Source organism: Prionailurus viverrinus, chromosome A1, assembly GCF_022837055.1.
Source record: "Prionailurus viverrinus isolate Anna chromosome A1, UM_Priviv_1.0, whole genome shotgun sequence".
NCBI lineage: Eukaryota > Metazoa > Chordata > Mammalia > Carnivora > Felidae > Prionailurus > Prionailurus viverrinus.
The window spans coordinates 69215382-69230621 of record NC_062561.1 but is presented as its reverse complement, the minus strand read 5'-3'; the positions used below and the strand labels follow the sequence as shown (position 1 = coordinate 69230621).

At 42.6% G+C, this 15240-nt stretch overlaps 1 protein-coding gene across 4 annotated transcripts in view; it reads right to left on the bottom strand.

Moving 5' to 3' along the window:
* Positions 1 to 382, bottom strand: part of MBNL2 (muscleblind like splicing regulator 2) — a 159280-nt gene extending 158898 nt beyond the window's left edge. The window contains exon 1 of one of the 4 annotated variants that reach the window (XM_047871674.1): positions 153 to 382. The gene's annotated coding sequence lies outside the window, so the exon portion shown is untranslated. The remainder of the gene's footprint in view (positions 1 to 152) is intronic. The other 3 variants (XM_047871667.1, XM_047871691.1, XM_047871684.1) reach the window with 3 other exon arrangements.
* Positions 383 to 15240: the final 14858 nt, after the last annotated feature.

The window sequence follows — 15240 nt, the reverse complement described above, 5'->3', positions numbered from 1 at the left end:
TAAAACTCCAGGGTCCCCGGCAAGTGTTACATTTGAATTAGTGGAATCCGGTTTCCCTGGCTTCCCTAAGCAACACACATGGAATGCACCATATACTGCAGCAAACTCTTTAAACATTCAAAAAAAAAAAAGGGGGGGGGTGATTCTCTTACCTTGTTTAGCTCTGCCTCTTTTTCCCTTTTACAGTAACCCCGGGAACATCTGGCAGAATCCAGCGGCCGAGGCTTCTCCGCTGCATCATGAGGCAGAAATTTCCATGTAAATAGTCCTCATTCCCTGTGTATTGTACTCTGGGAGCCGTCTGCCGTATCTGGAAAATTTTGCCTTCAGATGATGAAGCAAAGACAGTCTAAACTCTGTTGCTGTAAAGCTGCAGCCCTTCCTCCCCACAAATCCCTCCCAGCCGGGGGCAGCCAATCCCCGGGCAGCTCGTCAGCCCTCCTCGTCTGAAACTGGCTCTTATAGGATGAGTGACACAGCAGCACAGCACTTGCGGTGTGTGAAAACAGTGCGTCCATACTGATGAAAGAGGAATTTCCCTCTCCGAAGAAAGCAATCATAGCACCAAGACAAAGTGGCACATAATTGGCAGAGCCGGGAGAGGGGTAGCTGGAGAAAACACCCTCCAAGACAGCCAGCCCAGAGCCTGGGACTGCGCTGTAAAGACTTTCGACGATACCAACTCCGCAGATTCAAAAAAGAAACCCAGGTTGTGCAGGAGAAGCTGAAGTCCTTCTCCCATCTGACAAAGCATGGGTTTGGTTTTTGGGTTTTGGTTTTTGAAAAGGGAGAAACAATTCAGCGTCTGCCGTGGAAATTAATACCTTACAGGGAGGGCATTTACAGTTGATTCCTATTAGTGAGGGAGAATGTGTGAGCCCAAGTGCATATTCAAAATCAAAACATGCTTAACCCCCTTGCACACAGTTTTCCTGTAGAACATCTGTTACTGCAGCGGTTAATTACTGTGGCTCGTACAGCTTTCATCTAAGTTTTCCAGCCACTGGGGTCTTCAATTAGGGAATTCTGAACAATAAAATTGATATCTACACATTACCCTTTTGTCCTGCTGGCAGGCCGCGGCGAGACGACTAGGTGTGCTTTCACCTAATCCTAAGGTACCTCAGGTACCATTTGATAAATACGGTGCCTTGGCCCATATCGTAATCAGTGAAGCAGTGATTACAGGAGGATATTCACAGCTGAACACACACGGCACATGATCCAAGGGGCACCATCGGGTGCCATCCCCCAAAGGTTGTCTAGACGTGCCGAAGTTCCCTGAGATAAAGCAGGAAAAGAGAAACAGAAAGGTTAGTATGGGTTATTTATTTTTCCCCCCCAGTCAACAGTGCTCCTGCAAGCTCTGAAAAAACTCATATGGCATTTGGAAAACACAAAAAGAAGCATACATTTTCCTTCCACTTAAACACAACATTCTGAATTTAAAAAATGAAGTGTCATGATTCCAAGACCAGACCAAAGCAGGAACAAAGCCCCATTCATCCGGAAGGTTGAACCAACGCACTATTGTTTATAAGCAACTGTTCAGTGCATCTGTAATGAAGTACCAGTTGGGGTGGGATGTAATGGTTTCCCTTGATTTTGCTAACTGCAGTTTAAAAACACAGCATTTCCTGGGATTTCTAGGCTATTTCTTCAATAGAATATCACACGTTATTCCCCTCTGATTTTATACTTACAATAATAATTACAACAGTTTTCATCCCAGTGTAAATCTGTCACGTATAACTTTTAGGTTTCTGTCTACTACCATCTTTTTCTGAAAATTTAAATAATCTCTACGGTCAAACAGGTAGAAAATTATTTTTAGCTAGCGATACACTCAGTATTATACTGCACGCAAATGGACAACCATAGGTTGTCTCCTCTTTCCCATCTCTCTGGTTCTGCCTATGAAATTACCATTCCCTTCATTTCGTTCCTGAAATTCGAGTCATCTTTGACTCGTTCTCCTACTCTCATTCAATGAAATGAGGTCTTGTTGATTTTTCCTCCTGGCTAGTGAAGAACTCTGATCTGATACCTGGATAATATAAATGCCAGTAAGTTGGCCTCTGGGATCAAGCCTCCCCACGTTCAAGAAGATTCCCTGTTGCCAGACAGGTTTTCCCATCATGCAAAGTCATGCTCCTCTCATATTCAATGCCTCCTTTCTTAAAATCCAAATCACAGACTCTCAACGTTCTTCATAACCTGCCCCCCCCCTTTCTAACTCAACTTTTTCTACACTGTTTTCCTAAGTGAACCTCCTGATGGAGGCATGCTCATTTCTCCGGGACCTGGCTCCCACAGTCCATCCCCAGACCTGACTCCCAAGGGCTTCACTTAACAAAATCTTATCCAACCTTTAGACCTCAGCTTGCATCCTCATTTGTCTGTTATGGCTTCTCTGTTCACATTGTCTTCTCTGACGTTCTCCTCCTCTGAAAGCGTTCTGCGCTGTTCGTTTTACCAGGCCATTAAACCCCTAATGGTGAGCTGATCTCCCCACCTCGGAAGGCAAGGTTTGCCTAGTATATCGAGATAATGTACTTAAAACATCTATACAGTGGCTGACACACGACAAATGTTCACTAAACAATGGCCACTCTTACTGTTCTTTCTACATTTTCGTCGTATCTAGTGAGGTGCCATGAGTAAACTTGCTGATTTCATGATTCCTATCTCGAGAATTGCTATCATATCCATCCAATTGCACAAGCCAAAAACCTGGTGGTCATTCTTGATGCTCTCTCCCCAACCGCCATGCGAAAGCCATTATCAAAGCCTGTTAGGTTCAGTACTAAATGTTTAGAAACGTTTCCCTTCGTTCCATCTCTGCCAATGCAGTTTTGTCCAAGATATCTGTGTCTTTCACCACGACTATTGAAACAGGCTCTTAGCTGGCCTCCTGCATATTTTCTTGATCCCTTCAGTCCCTTTTCCACACATCAGTCAAAATAAGAATTCACTTGAAAGTAGAATTCTGATGATTCTACATTCTTCTCTCTGCTCAAAATCTTTGCGATGGACTGAACTGCGTCTCCCCCAAATTCCTGTGTTGAATCCCTCAGCCCCAACGTGATGGTATTTGGAGATGAGGTCTTTGGGAGACAATTAGGTCATGAGGGTGGAACTCTCATGATGGAATTAGTGCCCTTAAAAGAGAAGACATCAGGGAGAGAGATCGTTTCTCTCTCACCCAAGTGACAACACAGCCAGAAGCAGGCCGTCACCAGAACCTGACACACTGCAAGCTGATTTCAGACTTCTGGCCTCCAGAACCCCAAGAAAGCACATTTATGTGGTTTAAGCCACTCAGTCTACGTAGCATTTTGTTATGGCAGCTTGGGCTTGGGAACAAGACAAGAGTCCTCAACATGGCCTACGAGGTCCCATGATATCCAGCCCTAACCTACCTCTCTAGCCTAATCAGAAGCCTTTTCTTCAGGGAACTCTTCCCTGACCCCCAAGATGAGTTTAGGTCCCACCTGTTGTTTTTCTCTCACGGCCTGTGCACTCCAGAGCAGTGCTTCTCAAATTTAATGTGCGTGCAAATCCCCCAGGGATCTTGTTAAAATTCTCTCTCAGTAGTTCTTGGGTGAATACTGAGATTCTGCTTTGCTAACAAGGTCCCAGGTGATGCTGATGCTTCTGGTCCATGGACTACTCTTTGAGTAGCAAGATTTTATAGATGTTGTTTACTTTATAGAACTTTTTATAGGGTATGGAGATACATTTGTTTGGTAAATTACTGAAGATCTACTCAACCAGCTTATCAGCATTAGAAGTCACTATTGTTTCTCCAGCCTCTCATCTAGTATGTGCCTGGCACCTGACAGGAAGTGCCCAGTAATAAATATGTGTTTTGAATTAATGAATTTATCAATACAACATACTGCAGATCCAAGCTGGACTTTTCTTTTTCTTTTTCTCCCCTCACCCTTCCTCTTCTCTTCCTCCTTCCATCTGTAACTCAATATTGGAAGCCGTGAAACTCTGCAAAGAAAATGAATGTTTATTGAAGTCATGATATACTAAATAGAAGGGAGAATGATTGAGAAACCAAATAGAACAAGTGCCAAGAAAGTGTGACCTATGTCAAAGTAAAGAAGGTGGACACAGGACTCAAAACCAAAGACATTTGTCCAACAGAAGTTGTCAGTTATCTCCTTTAGGTTGATGTATTCAAGATCTATAACTCCGTCCCTTTCTCTTGACCTCTAGGCCCAATTTGTCACTTGAATGGACCAGAGATAACTCATTTTCACCTTGTCTGTAACTAAAATCATTGTTTATTTTATTGAAGTACATTTCTCTTACATTTCCCACTTGAGTGAATGGAGCCACAACCGCCTTTGATGCCCACCTCTGTCTCAACATCAATATCCAAACACTCCCACATTCTATAAATTCCTATCTCTTGAATTCGCCCATGTCTCCCCATCTTCACTGCTGTGTCCCTAATTTAAGTCCTCATCCTCTTCTGTCCACTCTTCACCTCTCTGCTTCCAATCTTGGCCCTCACTTATCATGCTATTATCTACATAAAGTCACTGAGGGGTGCCTCTTATCTTCATGTGAATCCCTTGCCTATTTCTTGAATATATGCTCTCACCACTCCTCTTGAACTCACTTCCCTCCTACTTAATACCCAGCACTAATTACTAAACTAGTTTTATCCCTAAAATGTGTTATGCCCTTTCTAATTTACAGCCTGGATTTCTTCTGCATGAAACGTCTCTGAATCCTTTCATACCCGTCTATCATCTTTCCGTCCATCAATACCCAAAATACACATCATCTCTTCCAGGAAGCCTTCCCTGACCACCATGGCTTCCTTGGCCCCTTGACATTATATTCATCATAGCAATCATCAAGATCTGTTGTAAATATGGTTTGCTTTTTTATGTACCCCACTAGTCTCTGTGAGAGAAGAACTCACATCTTTCTTGTTCATCAGTTTTTCTCCAGGACCTAGAACATGCAGTGATATAATAGCAGACACATACTAAATTGTTGATGAATGGTTAAATGGATAAACTTAAAAATAACACCAGTAATAAAATGGCAAAGAGAAATGCAGGGCTCAAACAAAAAATTGATAGTGAAGGCATAGGAACAGTGGACATTATATATATATATGGACATTATATTTATACACACACACACACACACACACACACACATATATTTAAAAAAGAAAGTTAAGCTAGAGAAGAGAAAGGAGAAATAATATAACAACCAAAAGGCACAGTGCAGTTATGAGATCACTCCCTTTGTTGAAGGTACCAAAGTTAGCAAGCTCATAGGCAAGAGGAAAATTATCTCTGATGATGTTCAAAATGGAGGTGATTTCCATAGAAACAAAATCTTCCTTCGAGTGGAAGAAGATAGGTGTTCTGGAACAGATGGAAGTGTTGACTCTCCAGAAGAGATGGCTAGAAAGGAGGAGAAGGTTGTTTACTGCAAGAAGTGAGACAGGAATCACAGTGCAGATGGGCCTGGTCTGTGACAATTTGGTCTCAGGGCTCATTTCTCTCCCTGCATAATCTCTCAGTATACTCCTTCTAGCCTACACATGTCTACTTAGTCCTTTAGTATATACTGTTTTTTATTTTCCTCTAGTTGTTTTGTGTATAAACCTTACCACAAGTCCCTTGAGGGCAGAGACCATGCATTAAAGTCTTTTCGTAACCTCCACGGTGCCTCATATGGATCAGTGCTGACTTAATTTTGGTTGATGGATTTTTACTGGTGAAAATGTGCATACTTTAGAAAACATAGGTGGTTTTTGTTTGGTTGATTTGTTTGTTTGTTTTTAATGTGTGAATTGTTGAAAAATGCAGCAGGGAATAGAAACATTGGTTTTATAATTGTCAGAAAAAAGTTATAGTGTTTTCCACTGAATTTATCACAAGAAAGATCAACTAGTTCTTAAATTTTCTCCATCGGTCCAGAGCAGAAGACTCTGGAAAAAGTCAGGACTATCATTTCTGGGTTAAGGAAAATAGAAAATAATTGTGAAAGCATGTAAATGAAATGATGTGAGAAAACTTTTGCATAAAACATGGCACATAATAAATTCTTAATATATGTTAGCTATTACTATTACTGTTTTTATCATCATCATTCTTAGGTTCTAGAATTCTGCTGAGATTTCACTGAAGAGTGATGATGTCAAAAAAATAATCACTAGAGGGGTGCCTGGGTGGCTCAGTTGGTTGAGCATTCGACTTCAGCTCAGGTCATGTTCTCCCAGTTTGTGAGTTTGGGCCCCGTGTAGGGCTCTGTGCTGACAGCTCAGAGCCCGGAGCCTGCTTTGTATTCTGTGTCTCCCTCTCTCTCCCCTAACCCCCGCTCACATTCTATCTGTCTCTCTCTCAAAAATAAATAGGGGTGCCTAGGTGGTTTAGTCCGTTACGCATCTGACTTCGGCTCAGATCATGATCTCGTGGTCTGTGGGTTCGAGGCCTGCATTGGACTCTGTGCTGACAGCTGGAGCCTGGAGCCTGCTTGGGATTCTGTGTCTCCTTCTCTCTCTCTCTCTCTCTCTCTCTCTCTCTCTCTCTTTCTACCCCTCCCCATTCCCGCTCTGTCTCTCAAAAATGAATAAATGTTAAAAAAAAATTTTTTTTTAATTAACATTAAAAAAATAATCACTAGAGTAGAGATTTCCAAACTTTCTTGATTTGTAGCACTTTTGATGTTCTGTATCTTTTTTCACCGTGCTCCTAGGCTAAAAGAAACACCTAATTGTTTTATTTATTAAGTAATTAGATCCTAACAACTTAGTAAGTGTTTATGTTTTAACAACTTTGTAGCTGTTTGAAAAGTTAACACAAAAAGTTTGAAAGAAAAAAAAAACGATTTTAATTTCATTCTTGAATAACCCTAATTAGTTATTAATGGATTGTGAGTGCCTATTGGGCACTGCATACAATTCTCAAAGCTTGAAATCAGACTGGAACCACTACTCCCATTTCTCGGCCCACATTGATCTTTGTGCGGTACTTGCTTTTTGCCTTAGCCACTGCTAAAAATCCAACTTTGCAAAGACAGATGCTATCATTGAAAGGAAAATGTAGTATGAGTCTCATACCGAAGCTGAATTACCTTGGATTAGTATTTTGCACACTGTCTGACAAATGTTGAGCATAGCTGTGTTTTCCCTGGAAACACAAAATGTCCCACGGAACCCCTGTGAGTTCACTGCATTTTCTCAGCACATGTTTCATAGCACAGTTTGGGAACCATGCACTAAGGCAAGGGGCCCAGTAGGCTGGCCAATGTCAGCCAATGTCAAGGGTCCCATTGTCTTTTTTTTTTTTTTTTTTTTTTTCCTGATGTGATACTTGCATCAGGCCTACTGTCCTGAGGCCTAAGAGCATTTGAAGTTGCAGAAAGAAGGTCAGGTCAGAGGTTGCGGGACATGCCCCGCCTTGAAACTGAGGTCATTTGAAAACAAGCTTCTGAAATGTGGGTGAGGCTAATAGTCCTCCAGAATTTCAGATGCTTGTGGGGCCAAGAGAAAAGAACATGAAACAAAGAGGACGCTGATGCTGCCAGCTATTCATGGGGAAAGGCACTTGCTCATAACCGTTGCCTTTCAAAATCGTGAATTCTGGAAATAAGTGCAAAGAGGAAGGAATAATGAGTCTTTATACATACCTTTCGCTGCTTATCCCCACCGTTCTCCTAGGCTGGCGGGAACGACCATGCTTCCTTCATATGTACTGCGGGGTCCACGATAATTTGATCTTTTACCTATGATAAAGGATGAATATTCTTAGGCCCCGTCTCCCCCTCCTTGTATTAAAGCGGTGTTTCTGACGGAGAAGAGAATCCCCCAAACCGGAAATGCTCTAGGCGGCTGGCACGCTCTCCCTCCCGTGGGCTGACTTCGAAGATTTGTCCATCCATTACCTCCTACCCAGCTTCTGAATGAGGGGTCACGCTGGCCAGGGGTCCAGTAGCCCCTGGATGGGAGGAGAGCTACTCGCTCTGCTTTCCCTTCCTTTCCCACAGCTCCGGCTCTCGCGCGTCCGGACGCGCATCGTGGCTCCCGTCCATCAAACATGTCCTTGATGTTTACTGTTTGTCGTTCCCTCTCTCCACTGGAGTATAAGCCCCTCACGGGCAGGGGGCTTTTTCTGTTTTGTTTAGTGGTATATTCCAAGTGCTGAGTACAGAACCTGACACATGGGACTGATGATGAATATTCGTTAAATAAATGAATAAAACGTGGAGGGATGGAAATATGGTACAGGATGAGTAAGAAACTGTGTTTGAGGCGGAGCATCCAAGCTGAAGTAACATCTGCTAAGGTGCTTCCCAGGGTCGTTAGAGTCACGTGTGTGAAGACCAGGGAAGAGTCACAACCCCCGATGGAGAACCACTTTGATGCCAACTTTGGCGTGAGCTATTGCAGAGTTGGGATTTCATGCTTCACTGATGTCCCACGAGCAGCCCAGATCCCTAGGAGGGCTCTTTGATGGAACGGGAGTGACCTCTTTTCCAGAAGGTGGAGAAGTGGGTGGGATTGAGGAAAAAGGCGATGTTGGAGAGGTCACGATGAGCCTCTGTGACAAGTGGGGGTATGTGAGCTCACTGCCTAGGAGGAGACACCGTTATCCCCAAGTGAAGGGATGGACTAGCTTCAGGAAGTAGAGTCAGGTGTGTGTATAAGTGCAGCTTTGATTACAAGCTAGCATTTAAAAAAATAAATGGAACTGGTTTTGATTTTCTACCATCTAATGTTCCTTAATGAAACTCTTTCCAATGCTCTGTCCCAACTCTGCTTCGTTTTGCTTCTCCCAGGATTTCTGCCCTACTTGGATCCACTCCTTCACTCATCTGATTAGGATTTATCAAATACTTGCCATATATCGGTCCCAATCGAAACATGGACGATCTAAAGATGAGCAAGACACAGCAGTGACCCCGAGGAGCTTGAAGAATTACACAGTGATCCCCAAAGCAAGACGGTCTCAAAAAGTTCCCGAAGGAAACAGCCAAATAGGCTCGGGAGATGTTGGAATCACCAATAAACGTGTACTTTCACCAAAGGACTTCTCAGAGCTTTTATTCTGGGAATGTACTTTGTTAGTCTCCAAAAAAGGTTGATATAGTTAGCTCTGTTTGAGAATTTATTTTATCACAGACCCTTTTATTTTAAAAACATCTAACTAGTATGATATTCTGGGGGATGCATTTTGGGAAACACTAGTCCAGACAAATCTTTTTTTTTTTTTCTTCCGTTCTTGGGGCCTATATATGCTCACCTCATTCAACTCAACATCTTCTTTTTGATGTTCAATCTTCCTACTTTATAAGGGTCCTGAACTTTGTCAACAACTCATGAGGCAGCTACCATAATGACTCAATGCTACTTTCTATTCATTTCTTAGAACCACAGTTACCTGGAAGTTCCTGTGGCTCCAGAATATCTTGGCTGGACCAGACTTTCTTCCCTCGTCAAATGTCGCAGGCCATTTGCCCAGGCATTCCTGGCCAGCAGAGGGCCTATGGTGGCGGTAAAGTGACCTGGGGGCATAACCACCCTTTTAAATCTTAATCTCATCTAAATTCTACATTCTAAAAGAAACACCCATTTATAGAAAACATGTCACTTCCTTTGCTCCATTAAATGCCATTTGTGGCAAATGCTCCTGGGGAATTTCTACAGTCTTGGAGGTTGGAGGTGGGTAGAGACAATTTATTTCTTACACATGTACATGGCGATTACTATGTGTTGAGTACAACACTATGAAGTACATGCTATTATTATCCCAATCTTATAGACCGTCTCGTTCACCTTTCTGGGGCCACAAAGCCAGCCAGTGGTGGAGCCCATTTGCCTCAGGGAGGCTGGCTACATAGTCCATTTCTTTACCACTGTACTAGGCTGGCTCTAAATGTAACATAGGTAATACGATAATTAAGAAGTGTTAAGGGAAGAAGGAGACGAAGAAGAAGAAGGAGAAGAAGGAGAAGAAGAAGAAACAGTAGGATACGATCAGGGGGATCAGACGATCTGAGCGAGAGTTGGGGGTGACAGATTGCATAGACAGGACAGGCCACCTCGAGAAAGATTTTGCCGAGGTGAGGAAGTGTGTCATGGGCCCTCGGGAGAAGCATGTTCCGAGCAGAAGATGCAAACTCCAGGGTCCAGGGAGAATTCTGGAGGGCATTCGTGTGGAAGGGGCTTCTGTGTTCAACTGTTCTGGCTGCCAGTTCGTCACTTAAGTTCTACCCCTTGTTTCTTAATGGTACTTCCTGGCTATGCCCTGCTCTCTCTCTGTTAACGGCACAATCCACCTTTCAGTCTGGATCAGCCATCAGCCACAAAACAGTGAATTCCGTCTTTCTTTCTTAGCACCCAGGACTCAGCTCACCACCTTCCCTCTATCAGCCAGATCTTTCTTTTCCCCTCTAGAAGGTTCCCTAGCTTCCCTTTCTAAATTCAAACTACGGCTACCTCTTTTCAGTTTGACTTATCAAATGATCCCATTCCAATACCCATTCAGATCTCGGTATATATTCTTGATAAATGAAAACTCCAAACTTCCAGACAATGTTCCGAATTTTCTTCCAAGAACATGTGGTGTGTTTTATAATAAAATTTTAATCTTTATTTTAAAAATAATTTGTGCAAAGAGAAAGCATCTGGCTTTGTTTTATCTGCTACAGAAAAGGGATCATGTCATGGATATATTCTTTACCAGAAATGGGCAATTATCGAGCCTTCCATCTGGATTAGAGAGAAAAACAGCTTCACCTTAGCAACAGCATTCTGATGCTGATGTCATCACCTTACATCATTTGGTCTCCTGTCACTGTGTTCTTTCTCTAACATCTCAAACCTTAAAAACCTCGGAGCTTTATAGATCTCTGCATTTAAAAGCTTAATGAAAAAGGAAGAAATAACCGCATTTAAATATGCACTGAGTCATTATAATGTTGAACTCTGTTAGCAGGTCTCTTTGCTGGAGCAAAACAAAATGAGAATTGTTCTTTTTCAACTCACTCCAATTTTTGCCACTGTTTTGCCTGCACCCTTGTGTCTCCCGAGCTGATGCCCACAAGCTCCCCCTTGCACCCCCAACCTGTTGGACGGCCAGCCTCCCCAACAAGCCTGGTCACTTACAAATGTAATTATTTTATTTGGCAAAGCAGTCCAGTCCTGAAGGGATTGCGGTGAGATTACGATCATGGATCCCAGGGCTGGAAGAAATCTGACTATTCATCTAGATTCCAGTCCCTTATTTGAAGGCGGGGAAACAGAAACACAATGGTTGGCTTTTGTTAAACACAGAAAAGATCCTAACCCTCTGGAAGTTTGTGGTTCCTTAAGATTTCTGTGAGGATTCTCACAACGTGTCAGACCATTCCACACCCCCCACCCTCCATCAGATGTCCTCCCCCCACCTCCCGTGGCTCCCTCCCTTGCCCCTGCCTCTCCCCTCCCCCCACGGTCCCCTCCATAGACAAAAATTCATGTGGCTCTGAACCAGTGCCAGGAATCTGTCCTGCGCCAGAAATTGGGCTGAAAGACTCCTCTGCCTGGAAGTTGAAATACAGGCTCTGGTCTCAAAATAAATAACATTTGAAAACTCACAGTTGTGTGGAATCATTTAAGCTAGGGTTACTTACAGTAATAAACATTTGTATATATTGGCAGGAACGATTCGCTGTCGATGAACAGAACACTATGCACAGACAGATGCCACTTTGGCAAAATCAGGCTCTCTGTTTTGGAAACCTCAGGCCGTGCCCCAAAGACAGAGACTTCCTTCAAGAGCCCTCTTCACACGTAAACCGCCAGGCTCTAAGAGTACTTTTACAAGTTCTCGATTTGCTGGATCCCTGACTAAGAAGCACACAGATGATATTTTTAATCTATTTTAATCTTAAAGTTATTTTTAACATAATTAAGCATTTATAACTTTGCTTTATATATACTTTGAGTTATATAACATCGCTGAGCTAATAATTTGGACTGCACTTTTAAAAATTCTCTATTCTCAAGATTTTTCACATTGAAGTATAATGAGGGAGGGAAACTGCCTTTTGGTTAGAAATCAATATCTTCCTTGTAAAGGCCCTTTTAATATTGAAAATCGCAACACAAAAGATCCCCAAACTTCTCAGAAAATGTGTATTTTACCGAAAGGGCAATTAGAACACATTTTTCACACTGAATCAACTAGTAAGTACTCACTGCCCCAATTACACTAACTGACACCTAAATACAGATTCTACCATTGTCCTCAGAGGAGACAAAAGGGCTGCCTAATTTGTCTTCATGTCTTCAATATTGGAAAGATTATTACTAAGCGTTCATTGCACACTTTCTTTTGGAAAGCACTTTACGATAATTTATCACTTCATACTCACATTCGATCTGGGAGGTCACTGTCTTTATCTTCATTTTAAAAGCAGAGACCCTGAGGCACAGCAGGCCCAGGACTTTATCCTGGGTCTCTGAAGGACCCACCTCTTTTATTCCTGGGTGACGGACCCACACTCGGTGTAAAATTTAGGTCCCTCGGTGGCACAAATACCCAAGACTCGGTTTAATTTGAAACTTTGAGCAAGGGTTTGGACTCAGCGGACACGTTTTATCAGGGAGTTGGCAAGCAAAACTTTGGTGGGTTCTCTCATTCATGTGGAAGAAAATAAGAAAGGAAGAGATTATCTTGGAAATATGGAAATATAGAGAACTTCCAGAAACATTCTAAAGGAAATTCAGAGGTTTAATTTAAAAAATCATCATTAAGTTACCCAGATCATATCTGCATAATGTTTTTAATTCATTTCTTGTGTTTTTAGCTGTGTGGGTGGCCTGTTTGATTTTTCTGCTCCTACCTTTAAAAACTCTGCTAAACAGGCAAACTAGCCACAGACTGACAGACCATAATGACACCTTGCAAAAACACATTTTCAGTTAGTTTACTTAGTTGCTGAGGTTAATGTCCAGGGCCACTGTGTACAATCAGCAAGGTTATGTTTGGCAAATCTCCAGTCCATAATTCAGGTTACAATCAATATTCTAGAGTCACCATTCTTGAAATATGTGCACATATTTGTGCAGTACACAACCTACTCAGCCATACATGTCTGCCCAGTTAAAATCTTCAGACCAAGCGTGAGTGAGTAGATAATAATAGGGCTGGTCACAGACTTACTACTTTTAGATAATCTTTGTGTTTCTCCACTGACTCTTTTCCAGTCTTTTGTAAATCTTGTCATTTTTCCCTCAACTCTTTCTCAAGCCCCTGACCCATATACATCTACAACTGAGATTTCACTACACTGTCCCTAATAGCCTAAGGACTAGGAACTAGAGTTTCTGTATCCCAGGAGATTAATAAGATAAATCCATGAATCAGCTTTTACTTCTAGAGTTCTAAGAACAATCTAGTTCTGTTGTACAATCTGGGCCAAGCTGCAGCTTCCTCAAAAGGCTCGAGTTCCAGCTCTACAATGCAATCAGAGGTATGGTGCTAGTCTCACTGCCCTGCTCCCTAAGTCACAGAAACAATTCCAAGCACTGAGTCCTACATTTAATAATTGGTGCCACTGGAGTCCAAAACATTCCCAAGTATTTTCCTGGTAAATACTAGTCCTACAAGATGACCTGGGGGCGGGGGGGGGGGGGGGGGGGGAAGGATTCTCTTACAAATTTGCTTGGGAAACCTTGCATACCATATCCTCTACTTGGAGATACATATAGTTCATTAGCATATTAAAGGCTCTGACAAGTCCTGCAAGAAATTAATCTGTTTAATTTTGTTTATCCCGAAACTTATTTATTTACTTTTGGTAACTCCTTTTAATATCAATAATGCACTTTGGGAAATGCAAATCTACAGAGAAACAAGTTCTCTAAACAACGTTCCTTTACATGACTGAAGACTCTTCCCCTGATCTCACCCTCATTGATTAGCTAGTTTTTAGCATCCATGATAGTGTGCTCTGCACCATTTACATGTTTTCCTGAGCACTTTGCAGGTTTTCGCTGTACGATGAGTTGAGCTTTGCAACAATTTGCATTCAGGAAAGAGGAGGAGGGATACAAGGACTAGGAAGACAGGTGAATAGAGGGAAAAGAGCCAGATAGGTGACAAAGAGAACTCAGGGAAGGTTCCCTGAGTTTACCTGGCCACCCAGGTAAGATGAATGTAAATTCATCTTACATAAGGCGAAACTGAGGCTTAGGTAAGTTACATAACTTACTCTAGTTCACTCTACTAGTTTGATGCACAGCTTTAACAGGAACCCATGTGACTAACCCCGAATCCTCTATGCTCTCTCACTTCATTACATTTTGCACAGTATCACATTATTACGAATGCTGCCGCTATTGGAAAGGCATCATGGTGCAGCGGCCGAGGACAGGCTCTAATGCTTCCTCAAGTCCCACCTCTCCTGATGAGGAGCGCTGACAGCGGTCCCCTCTGCCTGGGATTCCTCGTCTCTGTAACAGGGACAGTCATCCTCGCAGGGTTGAAGAGAGAAAGAAAGGAATTAGTGCTCAGAGAAGACTTTGAATAATTCCCATCAATATTCAAATAAACACTGGAGTCATTGCCAATTGTTTTTGTTATTACTATTCATAGCTTAATTCCCACATTTTACAGGTTTCACAGCCAAGGCCTAGTTGTCGACTATCAGGAACAACTGGAACTGAATGTGAGGTATCATCTCCACCCCCCGCCCCCCGCCCCGCACCCCCCTCCCCCGTCCTGACTTTCCCATAGAACTGAGAGGGGGCTGGGAGGTCTTCAGGTGTGAAAGGTCACATACTTACTGAGTGGGCTGTATGACGTCCTCAGTCCCTATGTAGTGAATGAAGAGTGAAAGAGCTGAGCATGGAAACAGAAAACAAAATACCCCCAGAGCCTTGGGCTCTGAGGCTCAGAATGGTATGAGTCACAACTCAGACACAGGGGTGAATTCTGCTGGGTCAAATGCTTTCTTGCTGATTCATTACTGTGAATATAGCTGATAGAGACCTGGGATGTTTACTGAGGGCTACAGCCCTGCTCGAAATACTCTCTGGCTTTCACATTGATTGATCTAATAGCCTGGATCTATAATCTCAAAAATAACTCCGAGTTGGGTGGTGTTTTTCCCCATTTCCAGTGAAAGGCTGTTAATACTCTCTCCTGATGAGGCAGACGGAGCACTTTACATGGATTAAAAACAAAGGAAAGTAAATATAAACTCTTT